Source organism: Miniopterus schreibersii (assembly GCF_964146895.1).
Source record: "Miniopterus schreibersii genome assembly, chromosome: X".
NCBI classification, from domain to species: domain Eukaryota; kingdom Metazoa; phylum Chordata; class Mammalia; order Chiroptera; family Miniopteridae; genus Miniopterus; species Miniopterus schreibersii.
In genome coordinates this window covers 55,568,359-55,589,823 of record NC_138104.1, presented here as the reverse complement: position 1 = coordinate 55,589,823, position 21,465 = coordinate 55,568,359, and the positions used below count along the sequence as shown (strand labels likewise).

The following is a 21,465-nucleotide window of genomic DNA, read 5'->3' as shown; positions in this document are numbered from 1 at the left end:
ACCTAACATTTGGGTATTTAATCACCCAGAATTCTAGGAACACCAATGACCACTGCACTTACTAAGGAATTGGGGCTGTTTACTTCTTCAATTACAGTGATTTCTTTCCTGAATACATCCTACTTGCCACAAACTTACAAATAGTTTTTCATGCTCAAGTCCCATCCTGCCCTTTCCTCAAAATGTTTTTGTTCCTCAGTTTATTGGGTTTGTGCTTCTCAGTATTCCTGACCAAAGCAAATGAAATTGGAAATGAGACCACAAATCACCCATACTGGGTGATTCTAGTAGTAAAAAAAAAAATGAAATAACTAGTGTAGTTAATAGACAATGAGGCAGAACTTGTCACATAAAAATACAAAGTTTTCAAACAGTACATTTTATTTGACATTAGAAAACATACTCCCCAATTTGTCTCAGTTGTGATATGTGATGGCTTTTAGATTGCTTTTTGATGTCACTCATGCTGACCAAGATTTGTCAATCTTCAAAAAATTCAAGGCAAAGATTCTGCATTTCACATGAGTTCACAAGTCAAAGTGTTTCTTCTTCCATTTAGTGAAGTATTTTGGCATATATTCCCTTTGAGGTAGAAGGGTAGAGATAAAGCCATCTCTTATAAAAGCAGATTTGTTCATTACTTCATTTATGCCACAAAAATCAGCTGATGGTAACGTGTTCTTATTCAGGAGTGGCAATCTTAGGATGCCAGAAACTGCGAAAGGAAGGCTTGTAATTACTTTCTTCTTTGCACTTTCCAATACAGACTCACCCCTACCTAAAGAACGGAGTGTTACTGAGTCCAGCTGACACCACATATTAAAAGCTAAACATTACAGATGTATCTGATGTCAAAATTAAAATGTACAAAGAGAAAACCAGAAAAATCACCCCACATCCTCTTCAAATGTGCTCCCTCCACCAACTATCCTTTCACATTTATCTCTTTCCTTCTCCATTTATTTACGCATGTTATTGTTGGCTTGCCATGTAAACTAAAATATACATGTTTTGAAAGTAAACAATAAAGTCCTCTTCCTTTACAGTGAATTTTCTCTATCTTTAAGACTACCTTATGATGGAGGCCAAGTTGATTTAATTAACATATCACATAATTATCTAACCCAAGGCTTGGTTAATATCATTCAGCCAAAAAGTGCTTCTAAAAAACTTATAGAAATGAATGAGGACAAAAAACTTTATCCTCATCTCAACAATGACCAGTTATTTTAATTCCATTAAATTTTAAAAAAGCAATACCCAAGTTATTCCTGGAGGTACTAATACCTCAAGACCAATCCAAAACAAAGCCAGGCTGCCCTTAGAAATAGGTTTGACCTTTTCTTTCACTCTTCCTCCTATCCCACCCTCTGTGAGTGATTTAAAAATAGAAAAGGTCAAAACCCAGTTGGGCCTAGATTTAGAAGTTTGGATTTTAACTTTTTGTTTGTTTGGTGTTTTTCGCTCCAATTTTTGCCAATTACTTCTAGTTTTTATTATTCTTAAAATTTAAGCATGGTAAAAATTGTTAAGCCATTTTCATTTTTTCATTCAATGACAGTACTGTACCACAATAAGTCCTTTTGTGACCAAGTTTGATGCTGAGAGGCAATTTCTAAGGTTTAAGTAGAAAGTTTGTTGTTAAAGAGATATCATGTCTCCATCTCCAATCTTGCTATCTGGGGATTGTTCTTCAGAGATCTACTTAGGCAGTGTGTATTTGTCAGAATGTAAAGAATAAAGAATTGAAAATAGACAAAACTGGTGAATGTTTCAAAACCAATTGTGGTTTGAGTATGGGTGGTTCCCCAAGGATGGTACCATTGAGACTGGGGTTTGGGAATTAGTTGTCATCCCTCCTTCTGCCCAACAATGGCCACAGCCATTTCTCATGAGCGATGGGCTAGGAAAAATGGTCTATTATAAGAAAGGCTCCTGTAATTTAAGGAGCAAGCTCAGTGAAAAACCCTGCTTATTGTAGTGGCCAGAATGACAGAAGAAATATGGAGTAGGAATTAAACCACACAATGTTATCCAGGGGCTAAAAACCCCTAACAAGAAAACAACTCTAAAGGAAAGTTTTAAAATTTCTCTGGGAAAGCATTCATTTTTCATCTCTTGGGCCAAGTGAGAACCCAGCAAAACCTTATATATAATAGGTACTCAATTATACTTGTAGAATGAATTAATAAATGAAAAAAAAAAGTGAAGGAACAGTAAACTCTTCCATATTCTAGCCTCCAAGCCAGTTAAAAAAAAATTGTATTTCAGTTAAGACCCTTTTTTATTCCTTGCCTAGAAATTAGCACATTGCCTTGAAATAGACACTTCTGTTTAATGACCAGTTTCATTCTTGTTTTTTTATTGCATCTCCAAGACAAAATGCCTTTGCAACAGATCTATTTCTTTTAGCATCACCTTCTCCAATGTTTGTATTAATGAATAAATAAAAAGCTCTCATTCCTCCTCTATAAAACACGTCAAAGAGAAGGTGATCTATTTAACCATTCCCTCTGTGTCTTAATATCACAGCTGGTCAATTAATTTTTTTCATCTAATGAAAGACCTGCAATGATAAAATTTGTTCTTGTGTTTCAACCATAAGCTACTGAGATTAAAGTGCACTTTGTTGTTTTGAATCTCTTAATTCTCCTTAGTACTTAAGGACAGTACTTTATTCGGAGTGAATAAATGTTTACAAAATATAGAAAAAAAAGTTCTTATTGCTCAACTGGCTTCCTGACTCTAAGCCAGGCCAATGAGCAAATAACTTTACCAGTTGTTTCATCTTAATTCTCATCATAAACTGCATAATAATAATTAAAGCAGAATCTTAATCAATTAAGGACAAATCCTGAGCCCTTTTATCAGTCTTCTGGCTTCAATTTAGGTCAATGAGCAAGTGATATTGGGACTTTTTAGAATTAGGGAAAATGTCATTTTATATTAAAAGAACCATGACTTTTTCCCCCTTTTGTTTTTATCTCCAAAGCAAGTCGATGGGTTTTCTGAACCATACCTACTCGACTAATTAAATGAGCATAGTACTTCCCAGAAAACAGGCACTCCGATATTTACTCAAAAATCAAAGATGTTTTCATATCTTCAGCTATGATCTGTGACTGATATAAAGATCTTTACACTAGGCCCATTTCACTGCTCTTATGCTCAGGACCTAGAATTATTTATTCCATATAAAATATGCCATGTTTGTCAAGTAAATCCAAAAGCAATGCTGAGCCATTTATTTTTACTCTTTAAATGTCTCTAGCCAGGCCAAGGTGAAGCTAATTCACCTCCATCTTCAGCATTAAGAATTTAAAAATCTAACGGAAAACCGGAACACCTTGTTTTTTTAAAAAATTTTCCCATCTCTTCACTTAGGCCAGGGAGCAAGTAGCTTTTTGGTCTAGATGGTATCTTTACACCTAAGCTCAGCATTTAGCATACTGCTTTGCACAATTCTATTTTCCCCATGTTTTCATCATTACATAAGCCTGGCAGTAGTTAAGTACCTTTTAGTGTAGATCTCACATCTATTACATCATTTCCTCCTATAAGCATCCAATAATGATAAAATCATTTTTGTGCAGTTTTGAGCCTCATAGAAAGTAATCAGTCATTCACTAAGGCAACAGTTAATTCCTTTTATCTATATAGAACACAAAGATTTCTAAATTTATGCAGATCTCTGTTGCAGGTTCAATAATAAGGGTAATTAATTTTTGTATCACTAGTTGCTTTCTGGGGATATGAGAGAGTAAATCATCAATATTCATACAGCAGATATTGCTTACATTGTATGGCAGTTTAACATTTACAAACACAATAAAGATGTTTTATTTTCAGATCCTTGATGCCTAGCAAAGACTGGCACATAGTAGACATTATCCAGCCTTGAATTCATCATAAATTTAATCTTTTACATATTATAGTCAGAGTGTTCAATAGTTAACAATACTTCAAGTTTTTATAGTACTTGGCACCAAATGAGAAAATCAAGTTACATTTATATGGTGCTTTAGAGTTCACAAAATGCTAACATATTTATTGCCTTATTCTCAACTGTAGGCACACTAAATGTGTGTATCTCTTTAGTACCTGTACCAGTTAGTTCGCACAGTAGGAACTGATACTAGTTCATTAAATAAGTAATCAAACGCTCAGTTTGTATAATTATTTATACGACCTCTCTCATAGTGGGTCAAGCATATAATCAGAATTTTACAGACAATGCTTAACTCACAGAAAGTTTTATTCACACAGAAAACGTCTTATGTCATATTTATACAACACTTTATAGTTTAGAAAGCTCAATCTCATTCATTATATTTTCTTGTTATCTGGGAAAATATACTGGTAATAACTTGTTATCACCAGTAAAGTCTTGACTGATTAAAATAAGCAATATCTAATTCTTTACATCTAAATAATGCAGAATATAAACCTCCTTCTTATTACTTGGGAGCATTATCTTAGATTTCACAGAACCCAAAACAATAGCTGGAAATATTCATTCATTCATTCATTCATAAACATTTAGCCCATTGGTATTTAGTGCTTTAGTTTACAAACCACTTTAAAATGCACTTATCTGAAATTTTAAATTCTCTATTGAGAATGCTTTTTCCTGTTATCCGTAGTGCCTAGCATGTTATCTAGTATATTGGAAGTCATTGCAATAGCTTAATCCCTTGTGTTTGCTGTATATTTTATAGTTTAAAGTAGTTTCCATGTGTTTTCTTTTCTGCTACCTGGAATACTGCATTTTTATTCAAAATCACCAAAGCAGCAGAAACACGATGGCTACAAATAAATTTTCATTTATCAATTATTTAATTCCTAATATCTGCATAGTATTATGTAATTTGGACAAAGCACTTCATTCATGCTTCTTCTAATCTTTGTATCCACTGTGCTTAGACAGTAGAATGTATATACTTTGTAATCAATATTCGTTCATCAACTCTTAAACTTGTGTTTAAGCACTTTCATAGTTTAAAAACATATTCACATTTTTTATTCAGGTCACCTGGATATGATCATAAATAATCATTGAGTCCTTTGTGCCTAGCACAGAGACAGGCCCACACAAGGAAATTAATATTATTTAACATTTACAACAGGAATAACTATGGCCCACAGACCAAATACACTTGGTTAAAGAGTTAAGAATAGCTTTTCCATTTTAAAGGATTGAGGGGAGAGAATGTAGACCATAAAGCCTGCAAAGACTAAAATATTTGCCATCTCACCCTTCGGAGAAAGGGTGTGAGGACTCCTGATGTATATAATGATTCACAACTGACTGTACTTATAAATATTAGCTATGCATGACTGCCAATACACTATTAATGAGAACACCTTGCTTTCATATATATTCTCAATCATTTAAATTCTTTCGTTATGGTAAGGTGGGGGAGACAAGGAAAGTTTAAATCTGCTAAATACTTCCAAGTTCTGTCACCTTTAAGCCTAGAGGTTGGTATTAAACCCCAGGGCAGGGCTGGTGCAGTTTACCAAATTATTAGGCCACTACTATGAGCAGGGAGTTCAGGGTGTCTCCTTAGAGCCTCATTCTGTTCCAGGCTTACTTGTTCTTTTTTGTAACCATCACTAGGATTCCCAAACCCCAGGAATTCTGCTCACTCAAGCTCAAAGAAGTCAGGTGTTGCTGGCTGGTACTTCTCAGCAGGCTGGCACATCTGTGTACTTTTTATCTAATTGTTCTCATTGGTCTGGAGCATCTCTTCACATTTTCTTTAGATAGCCTGGCACTTTTCTCCCCCATAAGCCTAGAGCCTCTTACGAAAAGGGAGGACTAAAATACAATTTCACCCATTTGTCTCTCTCAAACAGAGTGGAGGTGAAAAGAAATGAAGTTTTTAAAAAATACCTAAAACTTAATGACTCAAAACTCTGATAAAAACTGCCTTAGACTGGCCCAGGCATAATATTGCCAATCTCAAGATATCTCTTCAAGGTAGTAACATCATCAAAAAGGACATCTCAAAGTAAGTGGGCTTAAATGGAGATTTGAAAACTGGAAAGGGAGAACTAAACATGTCCAACAGTAGGGAAGATAGCAGTAGAATAGAAATGAGGTTTAGGGTTCTCATATTGGGATTTCTTCCGGTCTTGGGGTTTCCAGTCTTCTGAGATTCTGTGTCATGGGACTCCAGTTTCCCACCTAATTTAGTCTTAATATATCTGTCTCTCTTGGGCCTTTGAGTCCATGTAGAGACACTTGACTCCTGGGTTTTTATGTGCATGTAGGGATTCCTTATCTTCGGTTCTTAGGTCTTCAAGCTCAGGCTTTTTATCTCAGGTCTTAGGCCTTGTGTCTCAGGTCTCAGGCCTTCCATGTGTCCCCACTCAGGTCTTCATCCTCTCATCCTGAGTCTTCAGCCTTCTGTCTAACTCAAGACATGAGACTTCCATCCAACTTAGTCAGGTCTTCTGTCCAACAAGGGCCACTTTCTGTATGTACATCATGGTTCTATCTTCTGTGTTGGGACTTCTACCCACTATGGGCCTTCTACCTTTTGTCCATCTTAAGTCTTTGGACCCTTGGGCCTTCTTTTAGTTTTGGATTATTTCACAGGATGGCCTGGCATAAGGAACAGCTCTTCAATGCTTCTTTTGATAGCAGACACTCTGCACCTATTGGGAAGGGGTTAGGAAGCCCCTTTGTCGCAAACACAAACATGCACACAATGGGTGTACACACATGTACAAAAAATACACAAGGAGAGAAGATTTCAGGAAATCAAAGGGGGGAGACACAGACTCATGAAGAGATTGAACTACCCAAAGGTGGGTGGAAGAAAAGCAAAAGAAACAAAGAAAACAGAGAGAGGAAAGTTTAAACGGAAAGACACAAAGAACAAAGAGACACTGAGGCACACAGAGCAGGAAAAAGGAGAGAAAATGGCCCAAGAGAAGCAGAAAGGACACGTAGAAAAGAGATATCCAAGATGAAGAGTAGAAACAGCAGAAGGGAGGCCAGAATCAGAAAAAAGTAAAATGTCAAACTAACAAAATGGGAGAGGGTAATGAGTAAGCAGAGTTCGAAAGAGAAAAAAAGAGATAGACAAGACAAAGAATGAGCAAAAGCATGTGACTCAGAGACACAATGGGAAGAACAGTGAAAGAAGAGTCAGATCTAGAACAAAGACAATTAGTAACAAAGGGAAAAAATGAGAGACATCTAAGACAAGGCACAAATGACTCTTATGAACAAACAAAAAAACGAAACAAAGATACACAGATAAGATGCAAGATGATCATGGAATTGGGTAAAACACACTTTAGCGAACAAAGACATTCAAGGAAGAAATAGACAAGCAAAGAAATACACACTTATGAGTGAAAGAGGTAAGCCAAGGCAAACATTTAGAAGTAGAAGAGACAAGATACACTGAGGGGCACAATAGCCATGAGAAGCATCACAAAGAGAACAAAAGAAAACCAAAAGGAACATTAATAACTACAATAATCTATTATTAGTAACAATGTTACTTATGTCACTATCAATAATTATGATAACCGCCACCAACACAAATGCTCTTCTACTTAGACTTTTTTTACCTTAGAAATTCCTTACATAGACCCAAAACATGCCAACTTTGCCAGCCACTAGACGGTAGTAGTGGTCACTCGTGTTGGTCCAATAAACTTATGAAACTTCTTGGGTAATCTTTAATTTACCCTGTGCCTGGCACTGTACTAGCACTTTACATACATTATTTCACTTAACCTTCATAAACAGACAAGCATAATCAGACACTCTAAATTACCAAAGGCCATACACCTAATGAGTGGCAGAGGATTTAAATATAGAATGTGTGCCTCTTTAACATTCTACTGCAACTGTTTATAAGAATTTCCAAGGTGCCACAGAGGAGTAAATATTATTATAAAGGGCTGTTAGAGAGCTCCTAGTCAATGCCCTCATTTTTTATTTTCACCTTTCCCTATCCCTTTAGAAAACTAACTTGATTTTCACACAGTTCACATTATAACACCGGTTTTTCCTTTAGCACTAAATGCAGATAGATTCTCTCACAAGAGGAGATAAGAAAAAGGGTACCCTTTCGGCAAAAAAACCAAAAACTTCTTTTTAAAGTTTCTATGTTTAGACCTCTAAGAGTGGCAAAGAATTTATGCAGTGAAGATAAAGAACAGATAAGGTGAGACTAACCTTGACACAACTGGTATAGACTAATTAATCCTTAAATTGCTTCAGTGAACCCAGTTGGTTATACAGGCATAATTTACCTTGTTTTATTGCACTTGACTTTACTGTGCTTCACAGATCTTGCATTTCTTACAAAATGAAAGCAACATCCTCTACTAGCAAAAAGCTTACAACTCACTATACTGCTTTATTGTGGTGGTCTGAAACCAAGTTGCAGTACATCTGAGGTATGCCTTTACAGGTTAGTGTTCATCCTCCCATCTCACATTCAGGCCCCTCTTCTCTATATTACACCACGATACCCCATCCCACAAAAATCTCCAACAAACAGCTATTAGTAGCTCTAAACCAGTCCTCACATGATTACAACACCAACAACTTACTTCATTCTGCTATTCTAAAATGCTAGAGTGCCAAGCATGTTGATCTTCCTCTGGGGTCTTCAAATTTCTTGCTCTTTGCATTGCTTTTGAGAAAGATTAATGATTTGGTAGATATAAAGGGAACAATCAGGAGCTACAAAAAAGAAAAAAAAGGAGGGAATCTATATAAATGCCATAAAGAAGTATTAACTGAGTACTCACTAGAGTTATGGGAAGATTCAAATTAATGAGTTATAGAAACTATCTCTACAGAGCTTAGAAATGTATAAAGTTTAGGTCCTTAGAGGTAAAACTAATACAACTTCCTCACTGAACAGAATGGGAAACTATGGGATAAACAGGAAAATGTCTTGTCTAATAATATTCGATGAGCCACTGGAAACACCAACATTACTTGAATGCTAATCTGTACAAAGCCTTTATAATCAGGACTTACTACACTTCAACCCATCTCCCAACCTAAAGCCACCTAATCAGCCTCTCTCATCACTGACCTACAGTGTGCAGGGCTCTGGTTCTTTAGATCTGCCTGACAATAGATAACTTTGTGCAATTTCTGGTCAGGTTCCTATTTCTAGTTGTGAGGCTTCCATCAATCATCAAGCACGGCATAAAAAGATACAACTCTTATTTATCTTCTGAAACAGCATGTTTTGTGTTTTATTTCATGGACATTCCAAGGCATCCTAAAGTATGTAAATGATTTGTAAAATTCTCCAATAGGGCCTCAGGGGAGACTCTGAGGACTAAAGGGTCCAGAATGATGATCTGCCCATGATCAATATTGCAGATGTGGCAGCTGTTGTCCATGTTCTCTTAAAAGAACAATTTAGCTGTAGGCTTCTACAACGTACTACTGTTATAGTCCCACTCTAAACACCCTAACTCAGGCAGCCTGCTACTCTCTTCACATCACCATTTTGACCCATCTCACACACAGTTGCTTCCCAGGTGAGTTGGGAAGCTGTTTTTACCAAATCAGACACAGTCAATAATGATCAGAACAATCTCACTGGAAAGCTAAATGCAATGTATACTGAAAAATTAAAGACAGTGTCCTTATTGTGCTTTAGGGACAGCTTACCCACCACCTCTGATGTACGGAGAACGTCTTGAGACTTCACCTTCTTATCTGGGCCCAGGAAAGAATCTTGGTAGAAAGAACCTCCTGGCCTAGGGTTGTTGCCCAGTGGTAGTGAGCTTTTCCCCTGGAGGATCCTCATGCCCCATCTCCACCTAGGGATCGTCAAAGGGAATAGGTCACTAACACTGAAAAGCAACAAGCCTTTCTTCTGAGGAAGATCTGGAGAAGAGATGAAAGAAAAACAAATTAACAAATTACTGAAATGCAGTATACTGGGAAAGTCTGTCTCAAAGAGCAATTAGCTATTAGATTAAGTGATGTCTACCCTTTTTAGTATGGATTGAGGGGTGGAGATTGAGAACTGTGGAGAGCTCTATATTCTAGCTACCAGCCTAGAGAAAAGCAGAGTCTTCTGCTCATTCCAGCTCCATTCCTTGAATTTCCCCTCATCTCAAAGAGAAATTTAGAGGTGAATTATTACCAAATCCCATACTGTGCTTTATTCTCCACTCTACTAATGAGCAATCTTCTATAGTGTGGATTATTAATGTTCGGGCGTTCTCACCATAAAATAAAGTGAGGGGTCAAAAAGTCAAGAGGTTGAAAATAACAGAAGGAAAAGATAAATTTTCTCAAACAAAAGACCTATCAAGCTACTTAGAAAAGATCTAATATTGTCTCACCCTATGAGTTCTATAAGAACTCTTCATACTGCCTCAAGCTTCTTTTATAAAACACTGTTTTAATAACTGAGCAATCTACTTCAATGTGTCTCTCTCTCTCTCACCTAGTTCTGTAGCATTCTTCTCTTTTAATTCATATGTTAAGTAGTCAGATGCTGGAGCACTGCCAAGGTAAACAATTGTTTTCTATTCAATCCACATGGTACATTTCACCTTCCATAGATTAGACACTACCAAAGTCCCAAGATATTCAGAGAAATCAAGAATCTTTACAGTGATATAAAACCTCAGTTATTATGACAGCTAAGCAAGTCTACATAAAAGGAAAAACAAGGTACAGAAGGCTAAGAATCAGATAAACAGCTTAACACAGGACCTTGGGTCTCTTATTCTACCTTTTAGCAATTTCGTGGCTTTTCAAAGTAACAAAACCTCAACTTCTTAAAATAAAGAGGGAATGACAGGAACAATGAAATTAGGCCTGCCAAAACAGGGCTATGACAGATCACATTAGTATTACTCATAACAAATCCTCAGCTCTTACTACCAGCCTGCCAAAGGAAAGTAGAAATAATTTTCGAGACCTATTAATCAGAAAGCATACGTTTGTTCTTTCTCCTAAGTAGCTAAGAGATTTGAAAGGAAGTAATTTATTGTTTTGTATCTCTAATTCTTTATTTATAAAAAGGAGATCAAGTATTCTTGCCCTTATAGACCTCACTGAGCCTAGCTCTGAAGGTTAAATGGGAAAGTTAAAATGTACATATACATTAAAAAAAACAAAAAACGCACATACACAACTGTAGGATTTGACGAAAACTGGCTCCTGTTCTGTTTTAAAAAGGAGATCTGCAGGAAGTTAAAGTCCTTAAAGCCAAAGAAAGAATTCCCACAACAAACTACCTTTTTCTCCACGTAGTCTGCAAGCCGTCCTTAGATTAGTTGGAGCTTATTCAGATTTTCAAAAGGAAAGATCTGCTGAATATGGAGCTTCTTAGAGCTGCTTGTAGTCGTCAGGTCTCACATGTTCAGAATGTCCTTGAGGGGAAAAAGACAGCTCAGTGGGATAGGATACCAAAACTATTGGGAAAACTTCAACATCAAAAAAACTAGGAAGCATGAACCTGAATCATTAGATATAGGTGTGTCCTGTCTCCCTCAGGTCCTGTAATGGCAAGTACTGGCAGTATCGCTGAAGGTTAAAAAAGAACTAAATAAAAATATAGGTCAAACCAATACCCACCTTAAGGGCTGACTAAATTTCTGGCCTAAAGGTCATGCTCTTGCTGAAAATACTTCAAGGTACAAGGTAGCAGAGAAATTGTTACTATTACCTGGAGGTACAATTGCCTTGACCATTTTTAATATTTAGTTAACTGTCTTTACTATAAGATAGCTCACTGAGGCAGGTCTAAGCCAGGTTTGCAATCTTCAAAGTATTTTGCATAGTACGGTATGGTGTGAAAAGAACCAGATATGGCTTCTAGATTTCTGATCAGGAATTGCCATATTATTTATAAGGGCCTTTATGTCAACAAATTCTAATTTTAAGTGAAAGATCACTTACTCAGCTCTATTCTCTAGATAAAATGTCCAGTAAAGCCAAACTGGTACTTTATGATGTTCTCAATATGAGCAGAACAAGCTTCAAAATCTCTTAGCAAATCCTTTCCCATCTTTATTTAACCTAAGATTAGATACTTCATCCCTAAATACAGGCTTCCAGTTAAACATGGCAGTCCATACATTATACATATTTACTGTGCTCCCTTCTGAAACCCTATTAATGATGGTAAATGGACACTCCATGTGAAAAAAATTTTTCCCAAAGAACTTTTAAATGGATCCAAGCTCAAATTCATTATACATTGTCCAGTTAAGGTACCTAAAAGGAAACAACTTTTCCAGCCTCCCCAGATCTTCTGAGCTACTATAGACCATATTTACTAAGTATGGCTGCTTTAGCATCAAAGCTTATGTTAGTATAGTGATGGCATATACAAGGATCATTCTCTTTCCCTTAAAGGGATTCTATGGGCAGAGAAAGTAGTTACATTTTGGATCAGAAGAATACATTTCATTACAGTTCAATATTCATTGATAAGAATTTTTAGACTCTTGATCCATCATCCCTTAGTCCAACAAAATGTCAAGGTACTTTAGACATAAAAACCAAGTGGTGCTCAGCCGGCGTGGCTCAAAGATTGAGCATCCACCTATGATCCAGAAGATCGAGATTTGATTCCTGGTCAGGGCACATGACCAGGTTGTAGGCTCGATACCCAGTGGGAGGCGTGCAGGTGGCAGCTGATCAATGACTCTCTCAGCATGGATGTTTCTCTCTCTCCCTCTCTCTGAAATCAATAAAGATGTATTTAAAAAAAAAAAAAAGACAAGTGGCATAGCCAGCCAGTTCAAATATTCCAACACCAGACAAATCACAGAATTATGACAGAAAGAATATTAATATCATGTAATCCAGTATTTCATTCTCTACATAAAGAAACTGGGATATCAGTAGATGAGACTCCCTCAATGTTATAAAACTAGTGGGTGGTGGAGTGATATGTAAACACAAGTCTTCTCTCAATCCAAAGGTCTTTTCACTCTGAGGTCTGGACAAAGATTCTCAGGACTATAGGAGCTTTCTAAAAACTGTCTACCAATTTATATTTCACCATAAGGATGGTCCAGATCAGCTAGATGACTAACTCATAATGGAGGCTTGCATTGCCAGATTGGTGGCAAATGGTATTAATTTTGTTGCCTAGAGTATAAAGAAAAGAACAGAGGAAACCATATAAATGTGTTTTGTGCCAAATAAAAGACAATAGTGTTGCTGCTGTGTGCTATAATAACAAGATTTTGCAGCAGTTTGAAAAGAGCAATTTGGTTAAGTGCATTATCACAGCATGTGACAGCAGAGACATACTATGCTGCAAAAGAGGCAACACCATAATAGTACTATTTTTACATTTCAAGTTTTATTATAGACCTAAGCAAAAATTTTATTCCTATTTTGTTCATACCCTTTAGCTTAAAAATTATTTCCATGAACTTAAAGTGTGCATACGAATTTTCTTACGAGTTTAATCAAATATAACAAAATATTAATCGTAAAATTTAAGTGATTACAATCAACATCAACAGTGATATGTCATGTCTCATGTCTATAGTATAAACTCTTAAGAAATAAGAACGGCAGTCTATGCCTCTGGTGGTCCTCTTCCCAAAAACTCATAAACCCAGTCTAGTCATAAAAGAAAGTACAGATTTTCTCTAATAACATTTCAATATTGGTTTACTAATTATGACAAACATACCATAGTAATGTTAAGACGTTAATAGGGAAAATTGGGTGTAGGGTATACAGGACCTCTCTGTAATAGCCTTAGAATTATTCTATACAATTCTAAAACTGTTCTAAAATAAGTTTTTGTTTTGTTTTGCATCTCCCAACCATATGCTGAAGGCTTATAAAATGCAGTTTTTTAAAAAGCAAGTGAAATAGAACTTGAGACTGGTAATTCTATGTGCCAGATTTTGCTACAACAGGTACCTTCATTGTTTGCAAATCTGGGGAAAAGACTTGCTCTCTTTCTTTCCTGTTTATAAGGAATTACTTGTTTAAAATCGAAATACATAAGGTCCAAACATTCAATTATCCATAATAGCAAAAGTTCTTTTCAAAGGTAGTGTGTTTAATGGCTAGTTTTCAGTCAAAGGGGGCATGTAAGGCTGGAAAACTTTAATGATACATAGATTACAGGATAATTGCATACCAACACTGCACAATGACAATCACACTAACAAACAGCATAAAATACAGTATGCTAAAAGTTTTCAAAGCTGTGTATATAGTAATCTAGATATTTTATGAAACTCACTAATGTACAGTGATCTCCCAGCCATATCCCTATTTCGAAATTATTACCTGCATAAGCATTTGATTACACGGTTTAAGCAAAAAGAGGGTATTACTTGGGTCTGCTGCCTAGCCTCTATTTCTGGACAAATTAGTCAAAATACTTGAAATCTATCACTGGTCAAATTTAAATTTTGCTTCAATTTCTCAACGTAATAAAAACAAATCAAAAGTTCATTCCAATGTAGGCATGAAAACATTAAAAAAAGTCCTTTATTGAAATTGTTTGTACAGGATGCACAAGGAAGCTAACATGCCATATTTCTGTGCTCTTAATTTGAAGAGGTCAGAGAGCAATCAAGTAACACCTAAATCACCAAAAAAACATAGCTAACACAATGGCACCAGTACAATGACATATAACTGTGCATGGCCATTGAAGTTTAATTTGCTAATTCAGCAGGTCAGCTAAGTCTCAGATAAATACTTGAGATCCAACTTGAGTTGAATTTTGAAGGAAACCAATGTTACATGCTACTCAACAGTAGTCAAAAATACAGTATTGGGAAAATAGTTTTCTTCCAGTTCAGTTTGTAAGACTTGAGGCAGAGGAAAGCATCTGCTCTGTTTAACCATACATGTCAGTACTCTTTGCCACCCAAGAGTATAACATTTGGGGTAACAGCTCAGTTCAGATAAGTTTCTTTCTCCTTAAGCTAGTAAAATTTTTTAGAGAATAGTTTCATAAATAAGAATATCTTAGGAGCCACCACAGTTCAACATCTAATTATTTACTTCAAGTCACAAACTCCCATCCAGATGTATATTTGATAACCAGGGCCCAGATACCCTGAAAAAAAAATTATGTTTAATCATGGCAACTCTGAGTTCATTAGAGAAATAAGTTACAGAATAATAAGTGGAAAAGCTAAAGGGGTTATGGAAAAATATGCATAAAACCAGGGTCAGGAAACTTTCTCCAATCCTATATATTAAGGTTCTATAAGGAGGAAAGTCAGAAAAGATGTCACAGTAACAATGTAGAGAAATGCCTCCCCCCCATTTAAGTGCTTTCTTTTTTTTACCCTTTGAAAATTTTCCAAATGACAAAATGTCATTTCAGGAGCTGAGGTATTCAACTTAAGCCCCTGGTAGTCCCTAGACATGGAGGCTGACATGGATGGTGATTTGATCCGAGGTTAGAACCAGAACCAAAGGCTAGCTGTTCTTATTCCCACTTCATAACTTTTTCATAATTTTGCCAGCATCTCACTTCTGCTTCCAAATCCATGAAAAACAGCAATTTACTCCATTCTAATAGAACATGTGCTTCATTAAAATGCACTTGCAAGAAGTAATCAAGAGTAGTACCTGTAAGCCGTCAGCTCACACATTCCCAAGCCTGCTCCCGAGCACACCATCACTTGGATCAGTAAGTGTTTCCACCCAATCTTCTCTGTCCCAAAGAACTTCCCAAAGTTTTTATGGTACTCATCAAACTGCCTAACACTATAATGATTTGTGCATCCTCCATGAGATAGCCAATTCCTTGACATAAACCATGTCTTTGGTGTTGTTATTTATTCCAGTACCTGACCCAATAACTATTGGTTAACATAAGTTGTATCAATTTTGAAGATGCCCACATTTCCAGAGCACCTCTTTTCAGACCTGGAGACTTTGTTTTGAACAATGAATTGAAATACAACTCCAAAATTCACCTTTGGATGCTTTCTAGTGCAGAATTCAATCCACCTATGATTGACGCATCATTCCTAAGTAGGGCTTCCAAACTGGCTCAGAAATCATCCCTTTAAAACAAATTCCAATAAATCGTTATAGTTGTATGTTAACATTGAATGATAATTTTATTAGTAGCAATAAAATATTTCATGAGCATAGACCAGTGTTTCTCAAATTGGGGTGATAAGAACCTGGAGATTTGTGGATATACTCATGGATCCCCAAGTCCTACGTAAATTATATATATATATGTATTTATTTTTCACAAAGGATATATTAAAATTGGGAAACATGTTTACATTTCAAATAACTTTCTTAAGTCAGTGTTCCTCAAAACACATGCTCTTTATGATTTCATAGAATTTTGTTCCTTTAGAACAAGGGTGGGGAACATCCTACCCGCGGGCCATATACAGCCCTCAAAATCATTTGGTATGGCCCTGCCAAGGCCTCACAAAAGAGAAGCAGTTCCAACCATCACATTAAGGGTGAGTTAACTAAATGTTTGACCAAATATAGCAGATTAATTTTTTAAAAAATATATCTCATTGATTTCAGAGAGAGGAAGGGAGAGGGAAACATCAATTATGAGAAAGTCATAGATCGGCTAACTGACTAGTTTTTAAGTTGATAATTTTGTATGGCCCGCGAATGATGTTATCAATATCCAAATGGCCCTTGGCAGAAAAAGGTTCCCCACCACTGCTCTAGAAGGTGCTTCATTCTGACAAATTACTTCAGTTTGAAAAACAATGGCACAGACCATGCTTCCAAAAAGGCTCAGGACCATTTGTATATTACTCCTAGTCAGTCAGACAAATAATGTCTTCAGGCATTTGTGGGGGGGGGGGGGGGGGGGGCACAATAAGCTGTGAAGAAATATGGATATGAATTAAAATGGGCAGTAAGAGAAGCCCAGCACATTATTATGATTCTTCTTGCTCCTACTAGGATGTACTGATGTGCACAAAAAATGTTTCAAATTTGATGTTAATATTTTTCAGCTGTACTTTTGTGTTTGTTTTATATCAGAGAGGCTAAGCTTTTTTGCTTACCAAGGTTCCTGTTGAAAAAAGGCAAAGGGGAAAAAGGTATATTAACTTCATCATAAAGTAGGCATGGTCATGGTTTTCTTATAAAACTTACACTTTTCCATTGCCCTCTTGCCAAACAGGTTCCACAAACATCTCAAACTAAAAAAGGCATCATCGCTACTCTCATCTGTTCTTGGGCAGAGATAGAATAAAAAGGTACAAAGAACCAACATATCAGAATTATATCAGCAATACCAGAACCTTGAAAAGCTCAAGCTTATGAGATTTAACAATCAACAATTTGCCAGCCATGGCACGTAGTCAAACACAATGACTAGGCCTTATCTCTTTATTAGATTTACATGCCTCCAAAAGAAGTAAAAACCGAATGGCATTAAATAAACCAACTGGACTACCCAGATGACTCCAATATTAATCATATCCTAGACCAAAGAGAAAAAGTAAACCCAACTCCTTCAAGTTTACAGTCAACTTCAAACCCTGGTAGGCTCCCTTTATAAAAGTTTAACATAATTCACACAAGACAGCACTTGATTATCATTTCCTAAAATTATTCCAAGTGTGCTTATATTAGCTCAACAATACAACCATCTAGGGGATAAGATTATATATAGGATTACTGTATATCATTTCTAACCCTCACTTAAGTGTAACCTAGCATAGGACCAGATACACAATATCAATTCTATAATTCTGTTGGTTAACTCATATGGTGATATATATATATTTATAAAAATTGCAGATGAGGTGGGAACCCAGAAAGAGACTTAACAGGAAAACTCTGACTTTTCTATGGGTAGCATCTAAGAGAAAGAAAACAGAATAGGGAAAAGATTACTTAGTATTACAAAGTTAATACTTACAGTATTCTAAAGAGCCAGACTCTTCTTACAGCTGTCCAAGGAGTTAATAGTACAAACTGCACCCTGACCTGGGCTGACCTTTCGACATCCTTCTGAGGAATAGTATCCTTTCTCAGTGATTACAAAGAACTGCTGTTGTGATGACTAGTTATTTGCTTCAGTAGTTCCTTATTAAATGCTTCTGTCACCACACCCTGTACACTAGAGGCTAGGCTATTCATTTTTACCAGGTAGCTCACTGTCAAATTTATGTCCATTAGAATGACTAGATATTGGCTTATTATTCTTTTGATATAAAGCAGGGAAACAGGTCCCATCATTTTTAAGTCCTCACTTCAGTGCGATGCTTAAGGCTACTTTAAATGAGCACAATTAAACAGGGTGTATTTTATGCAATAGATTAATTAAATAAGGTGACCTATGGTTTTCAAAAGCACCTCAGTATACGTAGTTTAATTTCATCCTTTTGCAGTAATCTTCTTGAAGTAAAGGCTGGTTGGTGTTCCAAATGAAGAAATTTAAGGATTAGAAAATTTAGGTAGTTTTTCCAAAAGTGAATGGTGGTAAAGCCCAAATAAGGCATGGTTTTAAAATGGTGGTAGAGCCCGGCTGGTGTGGCTCAGGGGTTGAGCATCGACTTGTGATCCAGGAGATCACAGTTTGATTCCTGGTCAGGTCACATGCCCAGGTTGTGTGAACGACCCCCAGTAGGGGACAGAGGCAGCCAATCAATGATGCTCTCATCACTGATATTTCTCTCTCTCTCCCTCTACCTTCCTTACTCTGAAATCAATAAAGACATATTTAAAAAATAAAAATAAAATGGTGGTAGATCCCAAAGATACTAGTCTTAAGAGTTCTATTCTAGAACTCGTTTGGCATAACAAGAGTCACAGTGGTCTATCCATAGACCCACCACCCTTAGTAAAATGAGACACTGGTCATCAGGTACATGGTATAAATGGGTTTTTAACTTCAAAAATTTAATGACCAGTTTATCAATCCCACTTTGCAATCTAGATGTCTTTCTTAATAAAAAATTAACATTAACTTTTTGGTTGTATCCTGGCAATTGATTCTGTAGAATAGCAATATACAAAAGGAGAGATTGTTAGCCAAGCAACCTGCTTTGGAAGGAAGAATGCAGAGACAGTGCTAACATTCTTTCCTGGGGAGATAACTCTCAAATGATACTTATATATATTGGAAATCCAAAATGTAAAGGGTGGCAATCCAGCTGCTTGGGCTTGACTTGCCTTGAACATTTTGCCCCTTAAAGCAGTAACAGAGGCGGGCAGAGATAGCCCCTGACCCAAGAATGGGACAATAAATGGAATTCGGATTGTTAATAAACACAAGAAAAGGAGTGAAGGTCCATCTACTTAGTTTAGGCCTGCTTTTGGTAATCAACACTGCACAAACACAACATCAAAGTGGTATGGGGGTCTTGGGCTGATGGGTTGAAAAATGGGAGAATCAATACTGTGTTAATTAACAACACAGAAGGGCCTTTGGGTAGTCATCATTACTTAGAAGCAATGCAAAAAAGGAAGTAGAGGGGTCCATGTCAGATGTACAAGACCAAGGAAAATATAACTGAGGCATTAGAGCTATATAAACTGGATAAGCCAATGACATCTGGTATTGTTAACATTTAAGTCCAAGTGAAGGGGCCTTGCCCAGTCAGTGTTCCCCACCAACAGTGTAAAAGGGGCAGGGCAGGGGCAAGAGGGATGACGGACCACAACACTATCTAATGGCTGGATACATGAGCACCTGAAATTGTGACTAATGGTCCATAAGGGTCAAAGGACAGGCAAGAGGTGGAGAGAGGGAAGATAAGGGTAAGACCATGACTACTTGGAAATGTATGTCCTGGAGCAATACAAAGTGAGTGGGAGTATGGATTGCTGTTTGAAGGACAAGTTAAGGGCATACTGCAATGTTTATACTTTATGATGCCACGAGAAATTGGGGCTGGGAGTACTTGCCTAACAAGGACAGGGAGGACAAATCCATTGCTAATTGCCATTGTGCCTATTAACATTTAACATTTGCAGAAGTTTTATGTGGTCAGCAGCCCCTGCAGTAATGCAAAGGGGGTATAAGGGAATGGTAGAGTAGCCTACTCTAACAGAAGGGGGCATAGGTAATTGCAAATATTCACATTAACAGTCAAAAAAAGGGGCCCTGGTGAGACAGTATCCCTGATGTATACAAAGAAGGTGTGGGGTCCTATCTAATAATCAGCACTTTGGATAAATGTACAAGAGCTGAGGTCATGATAGCACGCCTCAACTGTAATTCAAAGGCAGAGGTAAGGGCATAGAGCACCCTTTCCTACTCCACAGGTACACAGACAAATACAGTTAATTATGCACATTAATAATCTCAAGGGGGAATCAGGAGATGCAATCCTACTCTAAAAGAAGCATTGGACAATAGCAATTATGCACATTAAAGTTTAAAAAATAGCATATCCTTGCTCTAAAGCAAAGAGGGTACAGTCACTCTGGTATAAGACATGCTTACATAATTACATTTGTGCACATGAAACTTCCAAGTGAACGGGTCTTCAGTAGTAGGCACTGTCTGCTGAAAATGCTAAGGAAGTAGGTGATGTGCATATCTAGCACAGAGAACAGGAGAAAATGTAACTGCAGATATTAACAGTCCAAAAGAGGGCTTTGGTTGATCAGCTCACTCTGCTGCACTGCAAAGAGAAGTTGGTGGGGGGGGTGACCTTAGACTACTGATGAAGACAACAGAAAGTTTCAATTATGTATATTACCAGTCCATAGAAGGGGCCTTGGGGGAAAACAGTATCCCCTGCAGTAGTGCAAAGGAGGTACAATAGTCCCAGAAGTGATGGGATTAAGGAAAACGGCAATTCTGCACGTTAACTGTCCAAATGTAAAGGTCTTAGTAGTGTGTACCACCTATTGGAAGGCATAGGAAGTTGGGGACCGGGTGTCAGAATCCCTGTGGCACTTCAAAGGCAGTGAGAAGTGGAATGATCCTAATGTAATTATTATACACATTAACAGTTTGAGAAAGGGGCCTTAAGTGGACATACCCCACGCAGTAAAGCAGAGGGTATAAAGAGTCAGGAACCAAAGTTAATTCAAAGGATCACGAACAACTAATTAAACATACCCACTGTCCCAAGACAAGGCTTTAAAGTTAGTAACATCTGCTTCCGTAAGTGCAGGAGTCCTGATTGAAACGGCAGTTATGGGCAACTGAGAGTGTGCACAAGACAGTAAAAGTTGTGCACATTAACTACATCAGTGTGTAAGGTCTTTAGTAGTAGGCAGCTCCTGTTAGAATATAAATATGATGGGGAGTGACCTTACCTGGTATACAGTATAGGAGCAAATGTAAGTATGCACATTAACAGTCCAGGAGAGTGAATCTTGGGTAGTCAGAAGCCCCTGAAGTAATGTAAATGGGGTAAGGAAATGGGATCCCATTCTAACGTAAGGGAGTGCAGACTACTGTAATTGCTGTAATTGGTCAGCACCCCTGCTGCAAAGGAAATAAGAGAATGAGATGCCAGTACAATGTCCCACTTTAACTATCCAATGTT

At 37.0% G+C, this 21,465-nt stretch overlaps 1 long non-coding RNA gene across 3 annotated transcripts in view; it reads right to left on the bottom strand.

Annotated features, from left to right (window-relative positions):
• Positions 1–358: 358 nt before the first annotated feature.
• The window catches only part of LOC308551355, a 31,804-nt gene continuing 10,697 nt past the window's right edge, over positions 359–21,465 (bottom strand). Inside the window, exons 1-6 of one of the 3 annotated variants that reach the window (XR_013998011.1) lie at positions 17,877–20,609; positions 15,937–17,179; positions 11,254–11,388; positions 9,668–9,886; positions 8,584–8,716; positions 359–7,420 (exon numbers count right to left, since the gene is read on the bottom strand). This is a non-coding gene — a long non-coding RNA (uncharacterized lncRNA). Of the gene's footprint in view, positions 7,421–8,583; positions 8,717–9,667; positions 9,887–11,253; positions 11,389–15,936; positions 17,180–17,876; positions 20,610–21,465 lie in introns of those variants that run through there. The other 2 variants (XR_013998012.1, XR_013998010.1) reach the window with 2 other exon arrangements.